A 22,311-nucleotide genomic window follows, 5' to 3' on the forward strand; every position below is an offset into this window, starting at 1 on the left:
AATAGCAGATGAATTGGATGCACATCTGGATATTTGGCATCGTGCAGACGAAAACATCTGGATGATTGGCCGAATGCTTCGACTAAACTAATGTGTTTCAGAGCTGTGTAAACAGTCAGAGAATGACTCTGAAATTATGTATTTTGGGAGGCGGCCACGTGAATAAGTGGAGGAGGAGAGTTCTTGTTCCAGAAAGACGATGGACTCAGAGACTTGAAATCCCTCCTATCCCAAACACACAGCGAACTCAGGATGCATGTGACCCTTGGAAGCTCCGCAGCCAAGGCCATGAGTCTTTGAAATGAGGAGGAGACTGAAAATCAGAGCCATGTGAGCCCATGAACTGACCTAGGAGTCTGTTTTTGCTCCCAGTAAACCTTGGGGGCTTGGGCTTGAAACCCAGTTGAGGACAGGAGACATGGTCTTAGAATCCTGAGAAGTCTTAAGTCAGGACATCTGAAGAGCTGAACTCTCAGTGGAAAGGGGGATTAGAAGAAATCTGGCTCTTGGCACAAGGAGGAGACGAGGAAGCTGGCTTAGCTCGAGTGGAAGGAAATAGTCTCCCTAGAGAAAAATGAAGCCCTGGGCTTGCCCTTGGGCTTTGGGTCCAAAACATGTCTTTACTCCACTCAGAAAGCATGCAAATATCTCTGCAAGGCTCAGGAAAACTCCAAGCAGAGAAATAAACATAACAATCTGTCCCAGAGTGAGCACCCCTGGAATGTCTGCCCTCCTGAATCACCCAGCAGTGATTCTCCAACAACACTGGCCTCACTGTGCCTTCTCAGTAAATGAGCCTCATTAAAGATGAGCTCATGAGTTTAAAAAATTAGGAAACATACAATGAAATAATTCGCTGTGAGCAAGAGTCAGCAGACACAACAAACAGCAAGATTCCAGTCCCTTGAAGTTGAGCTAATAAAGGCACAATCAGAGAGAGGGGGAAAAGTATGCTAAAAATGCTTAAAATCATGATAGAAGGAATCAAGTCCTGGAGGGAAGATCAAGACACTGTAAATAAAGACGGAAAGTTTGCAAAATAATGAATAGGCCTTCTAGAAATGTGAAATATATTGTTTTGTTTTTTTAAAGAAAGGTTTATTTGGCTGCATCAGGTCTTAGTTACGTGGGATCTTCAGTCTCCATTGCAGCATGCAGACTCTTGGTTGTGGCTTGTGAGATCTAGTTCCCTGACCAGGGATCAAACCCCAGTCCCCTGCATTGGGAGCATGAGTCTTAGCCACCGGACCACCAGGCAAGTCCCTGACATATACTCACTGAACAAAAATCTCAGTGATTATACTGAATTAGCTTACTGGAGGAGAGAATTGTTGAACAAAAGTAACAGCACAGAGAGAGAAAATGGAAAACATGAAAGGGAATTTAAATAATGAAAACGTCCAATACAAAGCTAATAAAAGTTCCAGAGGGAGCTAAGAGAAAGAATTAGAGGAAATATTTGAGGGGAAAATAGATAATTCTGAACTGATGAAAGCTGTGAACCCTCAATGGAAGAATTCCAGGAAACCCCAAGCTGGCTAACCCCACACCCACACCTAGATACTTGTATGAACATTAAAATACTAAATAAAGGGGGAAAACCTGCAAAACAAAGAGCGATAAGAGATCACATCCAAAGTAACAGTGGTTAGAATGACAGCAGATTTTTCAGTACCAATGACAGAGATCGGAAGAGAATAGAATGGTATCTTAGAGTTATAATCAGGAGTGAGGGAAGGGGACCACCCTGGTGGTCCAGGGTTAAGACTCCATGAGCCCCGTGCAGGGGGCCTGAGTTCAATCAGGGAACTAGGTCTCACGTGCTGCGACTAGAAGCTTGCATGTCACAACCAAAGATTCCATGTGCTGCAACCAAGACCCAGTGCAGTCAAATAAATAAATATATATTTTCTAAAGTGAGGGAAAAAATGACTGTTTTAGCTAAAAGCAATGTAAAGAATGATCAGAAAATGTGTCTATGAAGGAAATACATGGAAGGAGGGACACACGTTAGCTGTGTAAAAGAACAGTACTGAAGATTCACATGTTCCAGTGACTAGAATGAACATCTTTGGAAGCCACTAGTCCGCCTACCATAGTGTGCTTGGCACTTTTACTTTCAGCCATCCTAGCAGGCATGTCACTGGTGGTATCTTCTTGCAGTTTTAATTTGCTTTTCCTTAGTGACTAATAATATTGAACATATTTTCATTTCTTTTCCATTTACATATTTCTTTTGTAAACAGTCTGCTCAGATTTTCTTATTTTTATTGGTTTATTTTTATTAGTGAGTTTTAAGTGTTTTTTTTTGAACTTAAGTTCAGAAGAATATATGTTCTATAAACGTTTTTCCCAGTCTGTGGCTTGGTTTAAAATTTTTGAACACTGTCTTTGAAAGACAAAAGTTTTAAGTTTTGATGAAGTCCAGTTTTTCAAGTATTTCTTTAATGGTTCTGCTTAATTTAGCCTACCTAAAAGGTCTTAGTTTAACTCAAAGTCATAAGCATTTTGCCTTATGTTTTCTTCTAGAAGTTTTGTAGTTTTGAGTCTACATTTAGGTCTGTGATCCATTTGAAGTTAATTTTTATATGAGGCATAAGATAAGGGTTGAATTTCATGTTCTTGCATATGAATATCCAGTTATTACAGCACAATTTGCTGAAAAGACCGTCTTTTCCCATTGAATTATCGTCCTACTTTTGTCTTACTTGACCATATGTGTGGGGTCTGTTTTTGGAATCCCTGTTCACTTCAGTGTCAATATCACACTATCTTATTTACTAGATTTTATTAGTAAGTCTCTAAATCAGATGATATAATTCCTCCAACTTGTTCTTTATCAAAATTGTCATGGCTACTTCAGATCCTTTGCGTGTCCACATAAATATTCAAATCAGCTTATAAATTTCTACCAAAAATGTCTTCTAAAATTTTATTGGCATTTCCTTTAAATCACGGATTAAGTCCAAGAGAACTGACAGCTTAACAACATTGAGTCTTCTGATCCATGAACATGATATATCTCTCCATTTTCTTAGGTCATCTTTCATTTCTCTTGGCAGTATTTTGTTAATTTTAGGTGCATTGGTCTTGAAAATTTTTTTTTTACTGTTAAATATCCCCATAATAATTAATACATTTGATGCCATTGTAAATGGTATTGTTTTTCAGTTTCAGTTTCCAACTGTTTCAATATTTTATGTTGAACTTTATTTCCAGCAGCTTTTTTGTATGTTCTTTATGTTTTTCTCCAGAGATGATCATATTGTCTCTATGCATTTTATTTCTTTTTGTTGCTTAATATCTTTGCCTGGGTATTCCAATATAATATTGAATAGAAATAGTAAAAATGAACATTATTGTCTTATTCTCAGTCTTAGGGATAAAACACTCAGTCTTTCACCATTAAAGGCAATATTAGCTGTTTTCATATGTGTCCTTTATCAGGTAGAAAAAATTTGTGTAAAATGGGTATTACTTCTTCCTTTAAAATGTAGTAAATGTAGTAGAGTTCACTACATGGAGTTTTATTTGTGAGAAGAATTACAACTACAAGTTTATTTAAAAACTAACAAATGTTGGGCTATTCTGGTTATCTTAGTGTTTTAGTGGGCTTTGGAATTTATATATTCCCAGGAATTTGTCTATTTAAGTTGTCTAATATATTGACATAGAGTTATTCATAATATTTTTTTTATTAAAATGACCATCTTTTGACTTTATTGATATTCTTAATTGTTTTAAAAATTTTACTTTTATTTCTTCTATTTCATTGATGTCTGCTCTTTTGCTGTTTCTTTGCTTTTGCTTTCATTGGGTTTAATTTGCTCTTGTTTTTGCTTTCTTAAGGTAGCTGCTTAGTTAATTGATTTGAAACTTTTCTTTCCTAAAGTAAGCATTTAATACTACAAATTTCCTCTAATCACTGCTTTGACTGTATCTCATAAGTTTTATTATGGTGTGTTTTCATTTTCATTCAATTCAAAATACTTTTTTTTTGACTTGTGTTCTTCAGAAGCAAGTTTTTAAAATTTAGAGTATTTGATAACTTTCTAAATATATTTCTATAATTGATTTTTAGTTGTGTGAATTGCATTACCTTCAGATAAAGTACTTTGCATGATTCCAGTCCTTCTAAATTTATTGAGACTTATGTTATAGCTCAGACTTTGGTTTGTCTTGGAAAATGTTCTGTGTACCTTTTAAAATGATGTGTAATCTTACTATTGTTGAGTGAAGTAACAGATCAGCTAGGTCAAGTTGGTCAATAGTGTCATCAAGTATTCTAGATAATTACTTATTTTCTGTTTGTTCTAATGATTACTGAGAAAGGAGTGTTGAAATCTCCAAGTATAATTGTGTACTTACCTATTTTTCCTTTCACTTCTACTAATTTTTGCTTTATATAAAGAGGTCATGGTGAATTGACCTCTTTATTATTATGAGATGTCCTTCTTTAATCTTATGTAATCTCTGATAACAGGGCAAAATGAAGCAGGACAAAGACTAACTGAATTCTGCCAAGAGAATGCACTAGTCATAGCAAATACCCTTTTTCAATAACACAAGAGACAATTTTATACATGGACATCACCACATGGTCAATACTGAAATCAAATTGATTACATTCTTTGTAGCTGAAGATGGAGAAACTGTATACAGTCAGCAAAAACAAGACCTGGAGCTGACTGTGTTTCAGATCATCAGCTTCTAATAGCAAAATTCAGGCTTAAACTAAAGAAAACTGGGAAAAACAACAGGCTAGCCAAGTATGATTTAAATCCCATTTGAATTCACAGTAGAGGTAACAAATAGATTCAAAGGACTAGATCTCGTTAACAGTGTGCCTGAAGATCTGTGGACTATGGACAGAGGTCTGTAATATTGTACAGGAGGTGGTGAACAAAACCATCCCAAAGAAAAAGAAAAGCAAGAAGGCAAAGTGGTTAGCTGAGGAGCTTTACAAATAGGAGAAGACCAAAGAGAAGTACAAAGCGAGAGAGAGAGGGAAAGATACATCCAGTTAAACGCAGAGTTCCAAAGAATAGCTAGGAGAGACAAGAAGACCTTCTTCAATTTGTTTGCTTAATAATAGAAGCAAACAAAAGAGGAAAGAGTAGAGATCTCTTAAGGAAAATTGGAAGCATCAAGGGAGCATTCTGCCCAAAGATGGGCACAATAGAGGATAAAAATGGTAGAGACCTGGTAGACACTGAAGAGATCAAGGTGAGATAGAATATATGGAAGAACTGTATAAGAAAGATACTAATGAACCAGATTACTATGATGGTGTGGTTAGTCACCCAGAGCCAGACATTCTGGAATGCAAAGTCAGGTGGGCCTTAAGAAGCACTGCTGTTAAAGTTAGCGGATGCGATGAAATTCCAGAAGAACCATTCAGATCTCTAAAGGATGATGCCATCAAGGTTTTGCATTCATTACATCAGCAAATCTGGAAGATCCCGTAGTGACCACAGGACTGGTAAAGGTCAATTCTTTACCCCAATTCCCAAGAAGGGTAGTACCAAAGAATGTGCTAACCATCAGAGAGTCTCACTCATCTTCCATGCTAGTAAGGTCATGCTTAAAATCTTGCATGCTAGTCTTCAGCATTATGCAAACCAAGAGCTTCCAGATGTCCAAGTTGGGTTTAGAATAGAAAGAGGAACTAGAAATCAAATTGCCAGCATTTGCTGGATTATAGAGAAAGCAAGGGAATTTCAGAAAAACATTATCTCTGTTTCATCGACTCCATTAAAGCCTTTGATTGTGTGGATCGTGACAAACTGTGGAAAGCTCTTAGGTGGGAATACCAGACCATCTTACCTGTCTCCTGAGAAACCTGTGTGCAGATCAAGAAGCAACAGTTAGAACCTTGTGTGGAACAACTGATTGGTTTAAGATCAAGAAAGGAGTAAGACAGGGCTGTCTGCTGAAACCCTGTTTGTTTAACTTATATGCTGAGCACATCACGAGGAATGCCAGGCTGGATGAGTTACAAGCTAGAATCAGGATAGGCGGGAGAAACATCAACAACCTCAGATATGTGGATGATACCACTCTGATGGCAGAAAGTGAAGAGGAACTAAAGAACCTCTTGATGAGGGTGAAGGAGGAGAGTGAAAGAGCCAGCTTAAGACTAAATATTAAAAAAAAATGAATATATGGCATCCAGCTCCATTACTGCATGGCAAAAAGGGGAAAAGGTGGAAGTAGTGACAAATTTCCTTTTCTTGGGCTCCAGAATCACTGTGGACAGTGACTGCAACCATGAGATCAGAAGGCAATTGCTTCTTAGCAGGAAAGTGACTGACAAACCTAGACAGTGTGTTGAAAAGCAGAGACATTACTCTGCTGACAAAAGTCCATATAGTCAAAGCTATGGTCTTTCCAGTGGTCATGTGTGGTTGTGAGAACTGGACCATAAAGAAGGCAGAATGCCACAGAATTGATGCCTTCAAACTGTGGTGCTAGAGGATTCTAGCAGGGAATCCTGGACAGCAGGGAGATCAAACCAGTCAATTCTATGGGAGATCAATCCTGAATATTCATTGGAAGGACTGATGCTCCATATTTTGGTCATCTGATATGAACAGACAACTCATCAGAAAAATCCCTCATACTGGGAAAGATGGAGGGAAGAAGGAGAAGAGGTGCCAGAGGATGAGATGGCTGGAGGGCATCACTGATGCAATGGACATGAACTTGGGCAAACTCTGGGAGATGGTGAGGGACAGGGAGACCTGGCATGCTGCAGTCCATGGGGTTGCAAAGAGCTGGATGTGACTGAGTGACTGAAGAACAGTAATAATCTCTGATAATATTTCTTTTTTCTGAAATCTACTGTTTTATAATAGTATAGCTACTCCAGCTTACTTTTGATTACTGTTTGCATGGAGTATATTTTCCATCCTTTTAATCTATCTGTGTACTTAAACATAAGTGGGTTTCTTATAGACAACATGTAGTAGTTGGGTACTTGCTTCCCCCTTGTCCCCAGTATGACAGTCTCTGCCTTTTAATTGTGGTGTTGGAACATATACACTTAATATATTTTATTATGTCACTGGATTTAGATCTGTCATCTTACTGCCTCTTTTCTGTTCATTTCATCTTTTCTATGTTTCTTTTTTCACCTTATCTGCCTTCTTTTGGATTAGGCATTTAAATGCTTGCATTTTTCTCCACTCTTGGCTTGTTATACATGCCTCTTTATTTGTGTGGTTGATCTAGGGTTTAAAATGTACATTGTTAACTTATAACTGTCTATGTTCAAATAATACTAAATCACTTCATTTCTGGTGTAGGACATTTACAATAGTGAGGTGTCCCTTGTTCTCCTTTATGCTATTGTTGTTCTTAATTGTCCTACATGTGTCATAAACCAAATACTATACCATACTGTTATGCTACTGTGGGCGCAAATCCCTTGGAAGAAATGGAGTAGCCATCACAGTCGACAAAAGAGTCCGAAATGCAGTACCTGGATGTGATCTCAAAAATGACAGAATGATTTCTGTTCATTTCCAAGGCAAACCATTCAGTATCACAGTAATCCAAGTCTATGCCCTGCCTAGTAATACTGAAGAAGCTGTGGTTGAACAATTCTGTGAAGACCTACAAGGCCTTCTAGAACTAATACCCCCACAAGACGTCCTTTTCATTAGAGGATTGGAATGCAAATGTAGGAAGTCAAGAAATACCTGGAGAAACAGGCAAATTTGGCCTTGGAGTACAGAATGAAGCAGGGCAAAAGCTGATAGAGTTTTGCCAAGAGAACGCACTGGTCATAGCAATACCCTCTTCCAACAAAATAAGAGATGACTCTACACATGGACATCACCAGATGGTCAATACCAAAATCAGATTGATTATATTCTTTGCAGCCAAAGATGGAGAAGTTCTATACAGTCAGCAAAAACAAGACCAGGAGCTGACTGTGGCTCAGACCATGAATTCCTTATTGCCAAATTCAGACTTAACTTGAAGAAAGTAGAGAAAACAACTAAACCATTCTGCTATGACCTAAATCAAATCCCATACAGTTATATAGTAGAAGTGATGAATAGATTCAAGGAATTATCTCTGATAGAAAGAGTGCCTGAAGAACTATGGATGGAGGTTTGTGACATTGTATAGGAGACAGGGATCAAGACTATTCCCAAGAAAAAGAAATGCAAAAAGGCAAAATGGTTGTCTGAGGACGCCTTACAAATAGCTGTGGATAGAAGAGAAGCAAAAGGCAAAGGAGAAAAGGAAAGGTATACCCATTTGAATGCAGAGTTCCATAAAATAGCAAGGAGAGAAAAGAAAGCCTTCCTCAGCGATCAGTGCAAAGAAATAGAGGAAAACAATAGAATGGGAAAGTGTAAAGATCTCTTCAAGAAAATTAGAGATACCTAAGAGAATATTTCATGCAGAGATGGGCACAATAAAGGACAGAAGTGGTATGGACCTAACAGAAGCAGAAGATATTAGGAAGAGGTGGCAAGAACACAGAAAAACTATACAAAAAAGATCTTGACAACCCAGATAATCACGATGGTATGATCACTCACCTAGACCCAGACATCCTGGAATGCAAAGTCAAGTGGACCTGAGGAAGCATTGCTACGAACAAAGCTAGTGGAGGTGATGGAATTCCAGTTGAGCTATTTCAAATCCTAAAAGATGATGCTGTGAAAGTGCTGCACTCAATATGACAGCAAATTTGGAAAACTCAGCAGTGGCCACAGGACTGGAAAAGGTCAGTTTTCATTCCAATCCCAAAGAAAGGCAATGCCAAAGAATGCTCAAACTACTGCACAATTGCACTCATCTCACATTCTAGTAAAGTAAAGCTCAAAATTCTCCAAAGCAGGCCTCAATAGTATGTGAACTGTGAACTTCCAGATGTTCAAACTGGATTTAGAAAAGGCAGAGGAACCAGAGATCAAATTTCCAACATCTGCTGGATCATGGAAAAAGCAAGAGAGTTCCAGAAAAACATCTATTTCTGCTTTATTGATTATGCCAAAGCCTTTGACTGTGTGGGCCACAACAAACCTGGAAAATTCTTAAAGAGATGGGAATACCACACCAACTGACTTGCCTCTTGAGAAATCTGTATGTAGTTCAAGAAGCAACAGTTAGAACTGGACGTAAAACGACAGACTGGTTCCAAATCAGAAAAGGAGCATGTCAGGGCCATATATTGTTACCCTGCTTATTTAACTTATATTCAGAGTACATCATGAGAAATACTGGGCTGGATGAAGTACAAGCTGGAATCAAGATTGCCGGCAGAAATATCAGTAACCTCAGATATGCAGATGACACCACCCTTATGGCAGAAAGGGAAGAACTAAAGAGCCTCTTGATGAATGTGAAAGAGGAGAATGAAAAAGTTGGCTTAAAGCTCAACATTTAGAAAACTAAGATCATGGCATCTGGTCCCATCACTTCATGGCAAATAGATTGGGAAACAGTGAAAACAGTGACAGTCTTTTTTTGTGGGGGCTCCAAAATAAGTGCAGATGGTGACTGCAGCCATGAAATTATAAAATGCTTGCTCCTGAGAAGATAAGTTATGACCAACCTAGAGTGCATGTTAAAAAGCAGAGACATTACCTTGCCGACAAAGATCTGTCTAGTCAAAGCTGATTTTTCCAGTACTCATGTATGGATGTGAGAGTAGGACTATAAAGAAAGCTGAGCACCGAAGAATTGATGCTTTTGAACTGTGTGTTGGAGAAGACTCTTGAGAGTCCTTTGGACTGCAGGGAGATCAAACCAGTCCATCCTAATGGAGATCAGTCCTGAATATTCATCAGAAAGACCAATGCTGAAGCTGAAACTCCAATACTTTGGCCACCTGATGCGAAGAACTGACTCATCTGAAAAGACCCTGATGCTGAGGAGGATTGAAGGTAGGAGGAGAAGGAGATGACAGATGAGAAGGTTGGATGGCGTCACTGACTCAGTGGACATGAGTTTGAGTGAACTCCAGGAGTTGACAATGGACAGGGAGGCCTGTCGTGCTGCAGTCCATGGGATCGCAAAGTGTTGGACATGACTGAGCGACTGAACTGAACTGACTGATACTGTTATTTCTTTTTTAATTTGGCTTTATTGACTATGCCAAAGCCTTTGACTGTGTGGATCACAATAAACTGTGGAAAATTCTGAAAGAGATGGGAATACTAGACCACCTGACCTGCCTCTGGAGAAACCTATATGCAGGTCAGGAAGCAACAGTTAGAACTGGACATGGAACAACAGACTGGTTCCAAATAGGAAAAGGAGTACGTCAAGGCTGTGTATTGTCACTCTGCTTACTTAACTTCTATGCAGAGTACATCATGAGAAACGCTGGACTGGAAGAAGCACAAGCTGGAATCAAGATTGCCGGGAGAAATATCAATAACCTCAGATATGCAGATGACACCACCCTTATTGCAGAAAGTGAAGAGGAACTGAAAAGCACAAGCTGAAATCAAGATTGCCGGGAGAAATATCAATAACCTCAGATATGCAGATGACACCATCCTTATGGCAGAAAGTGAAGAGGAACTAAAAAGCCTCCTGATGAAAGTGAAAGTGGAGAGTGAAAAGTTGGCTTAAAGCTCAACATTCAGAAGATGAAGATCATGGCATCCAGTCCCATCACTTCATGGCAAACAGATGGGGAAACAGTGGAAACAGTGTCAGACTTTATTTTGGGGGCTCCAAAATCACTGCAGATGGTGACTGCAGCCATGAAATTAAAATACGCTTACTCCTTGAAAGGAAAGTTATGACCAACCTAGATAGCATATTGAAAAGCAGAGACATTACTTTGCCAACAAAGGTCCGTCTAGTCAATGCTATGGTTTTTCCAGTGGTCATGTATGGATGTGAGAGTTGGATTGTGAAGAAATCTGAGCACCGAAAAATTGATGCTTTTGAACTGTGGTGTTGGAGAAGACTCTTGAGAGTCCCTTGGACTGCAAGGAGATCCAACCAGTCCATTCTGATGGAGATTCGCCCTGGGATTTCTTTGGAAGGAATGATGCTAAAGCTGAAACTCCAGTACTTTGGCCACCTCATGTGAAGAATTGACTCATTGGCAAAGACTCTGATGCTGGGAGGGATTGGGGGCAGGAGGAGAAGGGGATAACAGAGGATGAGATGGCTGGATGGTATCACTGACTCGATGGCCGTGAGTCTGAGTGAACTCCTGGAGTTGGTGCTGGACAGGGAGGCCTGGCATGCTGCGATTCTTGGAGTCGCAGAGTTGGACAGCATTTTTTATAGCAACAAAAATAGCAATAGGATATACTATAAAACAATGTCTTTATTAAAAAATTACAATGTGTCTCAAAAGATATCAAAATAAGTGAAGAGATATCATCATGATGGAAAGGGTTGATGTTATAAAGTTCATATTTCTTCTATGTTAATTTATAAATGCAGTGCAGTTCTACTCCTGACTGATAAATGTCTAAGTTGATTCTAAAATAATTATGGTAGAGTAGAAAAGGCCATCGGAGAAGGCAACAGCACCCCACTCCAGTGTTCTTGCCTAGAGAATCCCAGGGACGGGAGAGCCTGGTGGGCTGCTCTGGAGTCACACAGAATCGGACACGAGGCAACTCAGCAGCAGCAGCAGCAGCAGCAGCAGCAGAAAAGTAAAGGTAGTAAAGGTAGGTATGTGGAAGACTAATGGCTGGGCGGGGTGGGGGACTATTGTAGATACCAAGGTTATTATGAAGCTGTGATAAAGACAGTAGAATTGCTGAAGGTTGGATGAACAGACCAGTGGGACAGATTATCAGTTCAGAAAAAGACTCTGTGTTTGGTAACTTGGCGTTTGACAGGGGTCTCATCACACATCCACAGAGAAGACATGGACTATTCAGTAAACAGTGATGGGACAATTGGCTCTCTCTAGCTAGGAGTTGGGCACGACTGAGCAACTTCCCTTTCACTTTTCACTTTCATGCATTGGAGAAGGCAATGGCACCCCACTCCAGTGTTCTTGCCTGGAGAATCCCAGGGACGGGGGAGCCTGGTGGGCTGCAGTCCATGGGGTCGCAAAGAGTCGGACACGACTGAGCGACTTCCCTTTCACTTTTCACTTTCATGCATTGGAGAAGGCAATGGCACCCCACTCCAGTGTTCTTGCCTGGAGAATCCCAGGGACGGGGGAGTCTGGTGGGCTGCCGTCTATGGGGTCGCACAGAGTCAGACACGACTGAAGTGACTTAGCTGTAGCAGTAGAGAAAAAGAAAAGTATGTTTCTATATTACTTCAGTTACAAGTTATAGACTCATGTTATGAAAAACTGTAAAACTTTAAGAAGGAAAGATACCAGCATACTTTTATGACGTCAGGGTAGGGGAATCATTCTTAGGGTAACAAAAAACACAGATGACAAAGGACAAGCTTGGTCATTTGACTAGATTCGTGTTAATCATGCATCATAAATGAGACCATAGTAAAAAAGACAAGCCACAGAGACAGATAACATATCTGCAGTCTCTGTAAGTGACAAAGGATGAATCCACCCTGTATAAAGGAATCATGTAAATGAGTACAGTTATTCATTTACAGAAAAATGAGCAAAAGATATGAACAGATCATTCCAGAAAGGGTTCTAAAGTGGTCAGTGTGGAGATCTCAGCCATACTAGTAATCCAGGAAAAATTTTAAAATGGCAACAAATTATCAGAAAGGCAAAGATTAGAAGTCTGATAAGAACTGGCAAGGATGTGGGGGATGTGGGGAAATGGGAACCCCAGTAGCCTGCTGGTGGGAGTATACACTGATACAGTCCCAATAGAAAGTGGGGACTCCCTGTGCTTGAAGGTGTGCACATGCTTTAACTTGGCAGTTCTTTTTTTTCTGGATGCACTGTGCAGCATGTAGGATCTTAGTTCCCCAACAAGGGATTCAACCTGTGCCCCCTGCATTGGGAGGACACTCTTAACCACTGGACACCCAGGAAAGTTCCATATTGGTCGTTCTTAAAGGAGCCATGTGCAAGGCTGTGTGTGGCAGTCAGCTCTCTGTGTAGCAGAGTCATTTCACCAGGGATAATACCATGCTGTGTTTAACATGAAACATGTGATCTAAATTACCAACCGTGCCCTCTATCCCCAGATACACACTTCTTATCCCCTTGTTTTCCTTAAACGATCGCTAGCATTTACCACTGCCTTAGTGTATTTTCATATATGCAATATTTCATATAGATCAGCATATGTATTTTACTTATCTTTTTAATTGTTCATCTCATGAGAATAGGGGTTTTATCTTTGTCCTCTTTTTTCAATTCTGCTACCCCAGTACCCCAAAACTTGCCTGGTTTATTGTAGACACCCTATAACTATTTATAGCAAAAATAAGTGAAATCACAAAAACATAATACTAAGTGAAAAAAGAAAGATGCAAAAGGGTGTGGATACCATGCATGTAAATTTGAAATAATAGTGCAAAGTTTATGGCTACCTAATGGATATGCCATTATATGCGTCTTCACTTCAAGATCATGTCAGGGGAAGTTTGGGGGTGGGATTTTAGTCCTATCTATAACATTGTGTTTCTTAGAGAATTCAGTTGATCTGATATAAATTTGGCAAAATGTCAATTTAACATTTGTCATCTCTGGCGTTTGAAACATTTTGTAATTTGTTTAAAGTAAAAAGTGAAAGTGTTAGTCACTCAGTTGTGTCCTACTCTTTGTGACCCCATGGACTATAGCCCACCAGGCACCTCTGTCCATGGGGATTCTCCAGGCAAGAATACTGCAGTGGGTTACCATGCCCTTCCCCAGAGGATCTTCCCGACCCAGGGATCAAACCTGGGTCTCCTACATTGCAGGCAGATTCTTTATCGTCTGAGCCACCAGGAAAGCCAGTTTGTTAAATTTGCAGGTAAGTAAAGAAGAGAAAGCCTGTCAGGTTGTCCTTATATTAGGTCTGTTCCTGGAGTTCTGATGCCAGGGCCTCTGCAGGTAGATGGAATCCTTCGCGTTAATCTCACTCTCATGAAGGTCACTGTTGCCGCCCTAGGCCATCAAGCACAGGTGTTCCTGGTTCTCTTCATGCTGTAAGATCTAATTCCACCATGTCTTATTTAATCAGGGCTCTCTTTTCCTGGGAGGAGAGGGCATCAAGTGCCAGAAATGAGCCCTTGCCTGCATTCAGCCCCGGCAACCTGTCCCCTCCCTGGGGGGAGGAGCAGATACAGTCTCCTCGTTGATCAGATAATGGGTGTCTGCCAGTGAAACCAACTCCAAGGCTGGAGCAGACACAGACGTTTATTAACACAGATAAGTTTTTATTGTGTTAGGAGCAAGCACTTAGAAGGCAGACTCTAGAGAGTAAAGGGATTAAGTCATCTTGAAACATTGTTCTGTCATGGGAGCTAGTGAATATCATCTCGGTCATCCGATTCTGATCCACTCAAGTTGGTGGCGTGGCAGTCAATGGAGGTGATGGAAAGTGCTCATGGGCAGTTTCCAAGGAAAGGCACCCTTGGTGGGCATCAGAAATCACCTCCCTACAGGACAGTTCCGTGACCAGAATGTCCACTACTCTGATTCCAGAGGAGGGTGACTTGTGAGGTACCATGATTTTTTTTTTACTATTAAAAATACAAATATTGATATACTTTCTTTCCTTGATCAGTTTCTATCAATAAGGGTCAACTGCCTTACATGGGGTGTCTACCATCTTCAGTGGTGGTTATTATGATCCTCACTAAACAGAAAGGCATGAAGCTCCAGGGAGGTTAAATAATGCTGGTCATGGGGCTTCCCTGGTAGTTCAGCTGGTAAAGAATCCACCTGTAATGCAGGAGACTCTGGTTTGATTCCTGGGTCAGGAAGATACACTGGAGAAGGGATAGGCTACCCACTCCAGTATTCTTGGGCTTTCCTGGTGGTTCAGATGGTAAAGAATCCACCTGCAATGCTGGAGACCTGGGTTTAATCCCTGGGTTGGGAAGATCCTCTGGAGGAGGGCATGACAACCCACCCCAGTATTCTTGCCTGGAGAATCCTCTGTTCATGGAGTCTCAAAGAGAAGGACATGACTGAGCGACTAAGCACAGTACAGGGGCAGGGACGGTACTCCAGGTGCCAGAACTTCTCTCTCTTCCCACTGCTTTTGCCCCTCCCCCACTTCCCCCCTCACCTCCCCCTTTCCCCCTCCCCCCTTCCCCTCCCATCTCTTTCCTCCCCTTTTCCTCCTTCCCTCCCTCCCCCCTACTCTCTCTGTCTCTCTCACACACGCACATTCTCGACTCTGATGACCAAGCGTCTTTGGCTCACATCCTGAATATGAAATTGTGTGTGAGGGGTGGTTGCGCGTATACTGAACTGAACTAATACTGTGTAACCCTGGCATTCCCGCGATCATGTCTATTTCCCAAGATTCCTAATATCTGGTGCTTTTTCCTGTCCATCTTTTCTTGTCTCACTGCTTCCTAGTTTAGTTTCAGGAAGTCTTGTTAATATTCCTGCCTGGTGGTCTTTTGTGTCTTCAGGAGCCAAGCGTGCTCATTGTAAATCCCTCCTGAGATTGCTTCTGTTGCACGCATTTCCAGAGGCGGTTTCTCTGTTGATTGTTGTGTGTGGGAGCCCTTTCTTGGGGCTGTGTTTCCAGCATCCTTTAGACCTTTTGTTTGCAGGGTTGCCTGAACTGGGAATTGTTTCTGATTTCTTGATTTTTCTCCCTGCAGTCACCTCTACCTGCCCACCCTCCAATCCCCTGAGAGGGCCAGTGTCCCTGGCTCAGGTTTCTGGGTCCTCAGTGGTAGGAACCCAGGTGAGGCCCTCTCTGATCCTAACTCAGCTATGAGGATGCTTTTTTTTTTGGTACTAGCCACTCTCTCCATTTCTGGCTCACTCCCAGGAGCTGGCTCTGGTTTTTTTCCAGGAAAGGGAAGCTTTCAACCCACTTCTCTCCAGGATTGAGCTTGACTTCCTCTACCTGCAGCCCCCCAGGCCTGTGACATCAGCATGCTCTACTGTGTGTCTGTTCAATTTCTTGTCCTTGGATATGTTTCTTTTGGTTCTAAATGCGACCCTGTCTCTTTTATGTAAAGGAAAGTTCATCTCTGAGTGCCCTACTTGAAGAACAGAGGACTCAAAGGGTAAACCCACACTATCACTTTGACCTGCAGCCCCCAAGCTGCTATTAATTTCTTTTTATTCTTTGAACAGGCACGGATGTTTTGTTTAACTGTTTTTCTTTCCTCCTCTTATTTTTATTTCACCTAAAAGAAGAATGCAGAACATTCTCCACTCCCTGTGGAAAGACTCAGTTTCTGAGGGTATTGCAGGACGGTCTGGATATTTTTTTTCAGATTTTTATGGTCGCACATTCAGCTGTAATGGGTGGAGCCTGTCCCATTCCTGTATTAAGAGGACTAAAAATTGGAGGAAGGGAGGGAGGGGATGAAAGCTGCATTCCATGCCTTATCTTTAGCATTTACAAGAACTCTATAAATGTATTCAAAACCCCTCAAGCAGGAAGAGAGTAGTAAAACCCATGTGTTCATAGGAAATTCCGGGGCTGTTTGTCCTCAGTGGGTTTTGGAAAGAACCAAGAGGTAAATAACCAGCAGGGAGGTGGCCTGGGGGCCCAGAGAGGCCCATTGCAGCTTTCCCCCTCCCCGGAGCCACCATGCCAGCCCCCCACCCCCACCCCCGCTCCAGCTTCTCCTGGGTCCCTGTGGATATACAGTGACATTGGGGAGCCGGGATGGGTTGGTGGCTGGCTCCAGGCCTGACACCTGCATCCATGTGTCTGGGTTTTAAAAGGTCTCAGGATTGAAAAGTTGGAGAGACTGTCTTCCTGCTTGACTGCCCTCCACTTTCCGCAATCAGATAAGAGATCAGAGTCTGCTGTCCAGGGTAGCAAGCAGCATGGCGTTAGAGATGAAGAGCACAGACCTAGGAATCAGGTTATCATCGCAGTGCAGTCACTCACTGAGCTGTGACACAGGCTCCTCGGTCTCCCTGGACCTCAGGCCCCTTAGCTGATGGTAAAATGGGACCAAGTACCTGGCTCCTGTGAAGGCTTTTGTGAAGATTAAAGAAGGGAATGCATAGTAAGCACTTAGCACAAGGTAAATGACTCTGATTTGCATTATTTTATCATCTGGGCTCATAAAGGCATGGCAGGCAAATCAGAAAGCCAACATTTTTGTTCTGGGGCCAAGTTCCAAGCACTAAGCTCTTCCTCCTGCGATCCCCACCCCAGCCCCAACCAGGACGCCCTTTCAAATTAATCTTGTAATTCTAATCACGTGTCTATGTCTCTTAAGGTTTGTTGGGTCTTGATTTCTGCTCCCAGTCTATCTGAAACTCTGCTGTTTCCATAAAAGTCAGTTAAAGAGCACATCTCCTCAGGGATTCAAATGCCTGCTGAGGAGGCAGCAGAGAGGGCCCTGAGCTCGGGGTGAACCGAAATCTCACCACCCCCCACCAGCCCACTAAGAAAAGACAGTAGTCAAAGAGACCAGCAGTGATCACTTGGATCTGTTGGTCCCGTGTTGCTGGGTCTGCCTGCTTACCACCTCCACCCTTCGGGAGTGATATGGAAAATGACAAATTGTTGTTCTTGTCACAAGTTTCAGTGGGCTGTGTGCCACTGTTTTCAGTGTGAACCACAATTGTGGAGAATCACAAATCTGCCTCTGATGTGACTCCTGCTGTAGTAGAAGCATGGGCAAGAACATATGTGCCTGTTTGCAGGCACATTTTAGCTATACTTTTTGTGATCCAGGAATATAAATATGATTAATCTTCAAAATAGGTTTAATTTTAATCCGTGGTGTTTTTTCCTATTAACTAATCATTAGTTCTCTACATTGTCTGCTTTTTGAATCAAGCTACTTTCTCTAGTCAAACCTGACATTGTTGATTTGTTTTTAAAAAATGTTTGTTTATTTATTTAGCTGTGCCAGGTCTTAGTTGTGGCATGCAGGATCTAGTTCACTGACCAGGGACTGAACCCTTGGCATTGAGGGTATGGAGTCTTAGCCACTGGACTACCAGGGAAGCCCCAAACCTAACATTTTAGAATTAATTTTTTCACAGATTGGTGCAAATTCTCTAATGATTTTCTGACTGCTCTGAGGGCCCCAGAGGTCCAAGGACTAGGGCAAGGGGGAAGGGGCAGAAGGTGGAGAACAGCCAGGGTTAGCAGGGGCTGCCCTACTTGGTTGTAATCCAATCAGCTCAGGTTTGACATAACTTACTAGACTTCTAGCTTCCCTTGTAGCTCAGTTGGTAAAGAATCTGCCTGCAGTGCAGGAGACCAGGGTTTGATTCCTGGATAGGGAAGAGCCTCTGGAGAAGGAGATGACAACCCACTCCAATACTCTTGCCTGGAGAATCCCAGGAACAGAGGAGCCTGGCAAGCTACAGTCCATGGGGTTGCACAAGTCAGACATGACTCAGCAACTAAACCACTACACCATGGGACTTCTGCCTAAGATTTTGCTTAGAGGAAGAATTCTACTGTTGCAAAACAGCTATTCCAATGCATTTTGTGTTTCACACCTAATGGATTGTTAATGTATGAGTGTGATTAAAAGAATGTAACTGTAGGGACTTCCCTGGCAGTCCAGTGGTTAAGACTCTGTGCTTTCATTGCAGAGGACCCAGGTTTGATCTCTGGTTGGGGAACTAAGGTGCCACAGGCTGAGTGGCATGGCCAAAAATTTTTAAAAAAAATTTAAATAAATGAAGTTTTAAAACAGAGTGTAACTAGTTATCAACAAGAACTCATACCTGATTTTAGTGGTTTCTCTTTGAAGTTGTCACATTGACACTGTAAACATAGTCCTGTGATATTGTAATTTCTCAGAACATTTTGGCATTTTAAAATAATTGATTCCAGGGCTAATTTGTATATTTCTTTGGCTATTTTTACTAGACACAAATCTCATGTGTAAAATGGAGATAAAACTAGCACTTCTATTGTTGTGACAAAGGAGAATTACTTAGGATTTACTTGAATGAGTGAGTGATAGTCACTCAGTCCTGTCTGACTCTTTGTGATCCCATGGAGTGTAGCCTGCCAGTGGAATTCTCCAGGCAAGAATACTAGAGTGGGTTGCTATTTCCTTCTCCAGGATTTACTTGGCAAAGTGTAAAGCACTAAACAAATTTTATGTTTTAAAAACTTCTCTGAGCATGGGTTACATTTTTTGAATGGCTCCAGATCATTGTGAATGAAAAATATTAAACAAGATGGGTAATCAAACCAGGTAGTATAGTAAATGGTCCAAAAATAGGAGTGATTAATACAGTGAAGTTGAAACTTTCTTGGTGGTTTAACCTTAATTCTGAAGGCAATTCCAGAAAGCTTTCAAGATTAGAATAATATTACAGGATAATACCTTTGAAAGACATCTTTGGTGGATGTATTCTGCTTATTGACATTGTAGCCCCACAACTGGGTAAGGGGATTTGTACAGTGTGGGTCCCTTAAAGAAGTAAATGTTTCTAATCATTGTCCCCAGAACCTGGCACAGTGGCAGGTAAAGAATGGATGTTAGTTAAAAATGAAGCTTTTTCAAGGCTAGTTATGTACATGTTTATAGAAATATGGATTCCTAAAAGCCTAATTTTATAAATGGCAAACTAGATTTGATAACTTATATTTTCTTATATCTTTGTTCTTTGTCTTGGATTTTCAGGTGACCCAGAGACACTGAGTGACTCACACATAGTCACACAGCAAGCCTGTGGTAGAGTGAGGACCAAACCCTGAGCTGTGGGCTCCTGGTTCAGTGCTCCCTGCCTCCCACCTTGTTGCCCATGACCCAGGCCCGTTCTTGGACGTCTCACCTGTGCATTCACCCAGGGGCCTGAGCTTGGTTTAATAATCTGCTATTGCTGTCTTGAAATTTTTAATAATTTTTAGAAAAGGGACCCCACATTTTCATTTTCCTCTGGGACCCACAAATTATATGTGCTGCCTTGCTGGGACCTTGGTGGGTGTGATTCAAGGATTAGTCATGTTTCCTTGGAGAACTGTGGTCCAGCTCTACAACTTCCTATGTTCTACCTTGAGGATCGAAGACAGAAGCTGATAGCAAAGGAGCATCACCCAGGACTCTGTCTCTCCTTGGCCTAGACTTCTGTTTGGTGCTTCACGCATGGCAGCTGCTTACCAGGTGGTGTGTTCCATGCCAGCTCTTCCTGGGGCTCCTCCCTGTGCTGGATGGTGGCCTGGAGCAAATGCCAACAATGCCACCAGAGTCGACCAGTGTCAGAGTAGCTGGTTGAAAAGTAAAAAGTCCTCTCCTTAGGTGTAACTACTGGCTCTTTGGTATATTGCCAAGAGTTTAGCTATTGTTTCTGTTTGTTTATTTTCTTACTGATGCAAATGATTTTTCAGTGAATTGCCTGAAATGAACAGTTAGTTTTTTTTTAAATTTTTGTTGTTTTTTTTTTTAATATTTTTTTATTTGGTTGCACTTAGTTGTCGTACACAGCCATGGGATTAGTTGTAATACCTTGTCTTTCATTTAAAGTTTTATTTATTTTCATCTTTCCCCTTTTTTCTTAGTCTAGCTAAATAGTTGTGAATTTATTTCAAAAAAAAATCCAGTATGTTTTATTTTTATTTTTTCCTATTATTTTAAAAAAATTTTATCTGATATTTATTATTTCCATCCTTCTGCTAACTTTGGCCTTTGTTCTTCTTTTTCTAGTTCCCTGAGATGTAAAAGTTAGATTGTTTGAGATCTATTTTCTTAATGTAAACATTTATCTCTATTGGAGCTGAAGCTCCAATACTTTGGCCATCTGATGTGTAGAGCTGACTCATTGGAAAAGACCCTGATGCTGGGGAAGATTGAGGGCAGGAGGAAAAGTGGGTAACAGGATGAAATGGTTGGATGCTGTCTCTGACTCGGTGGACACGAGTTTAAACTCCAGGAGATATAGTGAAGGACAGGGAATTCTGGTGTGCTGCAGTCCATGGGCTCCCAAAGAGTAGAATATGACTTAGAGCCTGAACAACAACAGCAATCTTTATAACTTTCCTTTTGGAGCTGCTTTTGCTGCTTCCCATAGTTTTTGTATATAGTGTTCCATTTCCATTTCTTTCAAGATAATTTTCATTTCTTTTTTAACTTCTTTGTTCAGAAGCATGCTGTCAGCTTTCCATATTTGTGAATTTTCCAGTTTTCTATTCTAGATTTCTACTTTTCTATTGATTTCTACGTTGTGGTTAGAAAAGACATCTGACATGATTTCAAACTTCTTAAATGTGTTAAGATGTGTTTTGTGGCTCAACATATGATCTGTTCTGGAGAATTCTCTGTGCACTTGAAAAGAATGTGTATTTTGCTGCTGTTGGATAAAATGTACTATTTATGTCTGTTAGTTTCATTTCATTTAAAGTGTAGTTCAAGTCCAATGTTTCTTTACCGATTTTCTGTTTGGACCATCTATGCATTGTTGAAGTGAAATATTTAAGTTCCCTTCTATTATTTTATTGCTTTCTATTTATCCTTCTGGTTTGTTAATATTTGTTTTATATATTCAGGTAGTTCAATGTTGACTGCATATACATTTACAGTTGTTTTATCCTGTTAATGAACTGACCTCTTTTTCATTATATAGTGACCTTCTTTGTCTCCTGTGATAATTTTTCACTTAAAGTCTATTTTATCTTGATAATAGGTCTGTCTACTCTGTTTTGGTTACCACTTGCATGGAACATCTCTTTCCACACCTTCACTTTCACCCTATGTATATATTTAAAGCTAAAGTGACCCTCTTGTAAACAGCATCGAGTTAAATTGTGTTTCTTTATCTGTTTTTTGTATTTAATTGTGTTTTTTCATCCACTCTGTATCTTCTGATTGGAAAATGTAATCCATTTATATTTAAAATAATTGTTAATAGGTAAGAAATCTGTATGCAGGTCAGGAAGCAACAGTTTGAACTGGACATGGAACAACAGACTGGTTCCAAATAGGAAAAGGAGTACGTCAAGGCTGTATATTGTCACCCTGCTTATTTAACTTCTATGCAGAGCACATCATGAGAAATGCTGGACTGGAAGAAACACAAGCTGGAATCAAGATTGTCTGGAGAAATATCAATTAACTCAGATATGCAGATGACACCACCCTTATGGCAGAAAGTGAAGAGGAACTCAAAAGCCTCTTGATGAAAGTGAAAGAGGAGAGTGAAAAAGTTGGCTTAAAGCTCAACATTCAGAAAACAAAGATGATGGCATCCGGTCCCATCACTTCATGGGAAATAGATGGGGAAACAGTGGAAACAGTGTCAGACTATTTTTTTTTTTGGCTCCA

Source organism: Ovis aries, chromosome 13 (genome assembly GCF_016772045.2).
Source record: "Ovis aries strain OAR_USU_Benz2616 breed Rambouillet chromosome 13, ARS-UI_Ramb_v3.0, whole genome shotgun sequence".
Taxonomy (NCBI): Eukaryota; Metazoa; Chordata; class Mammalia; order Artiodactyla; family Bovidae; genus Ovis; species Ovis aries.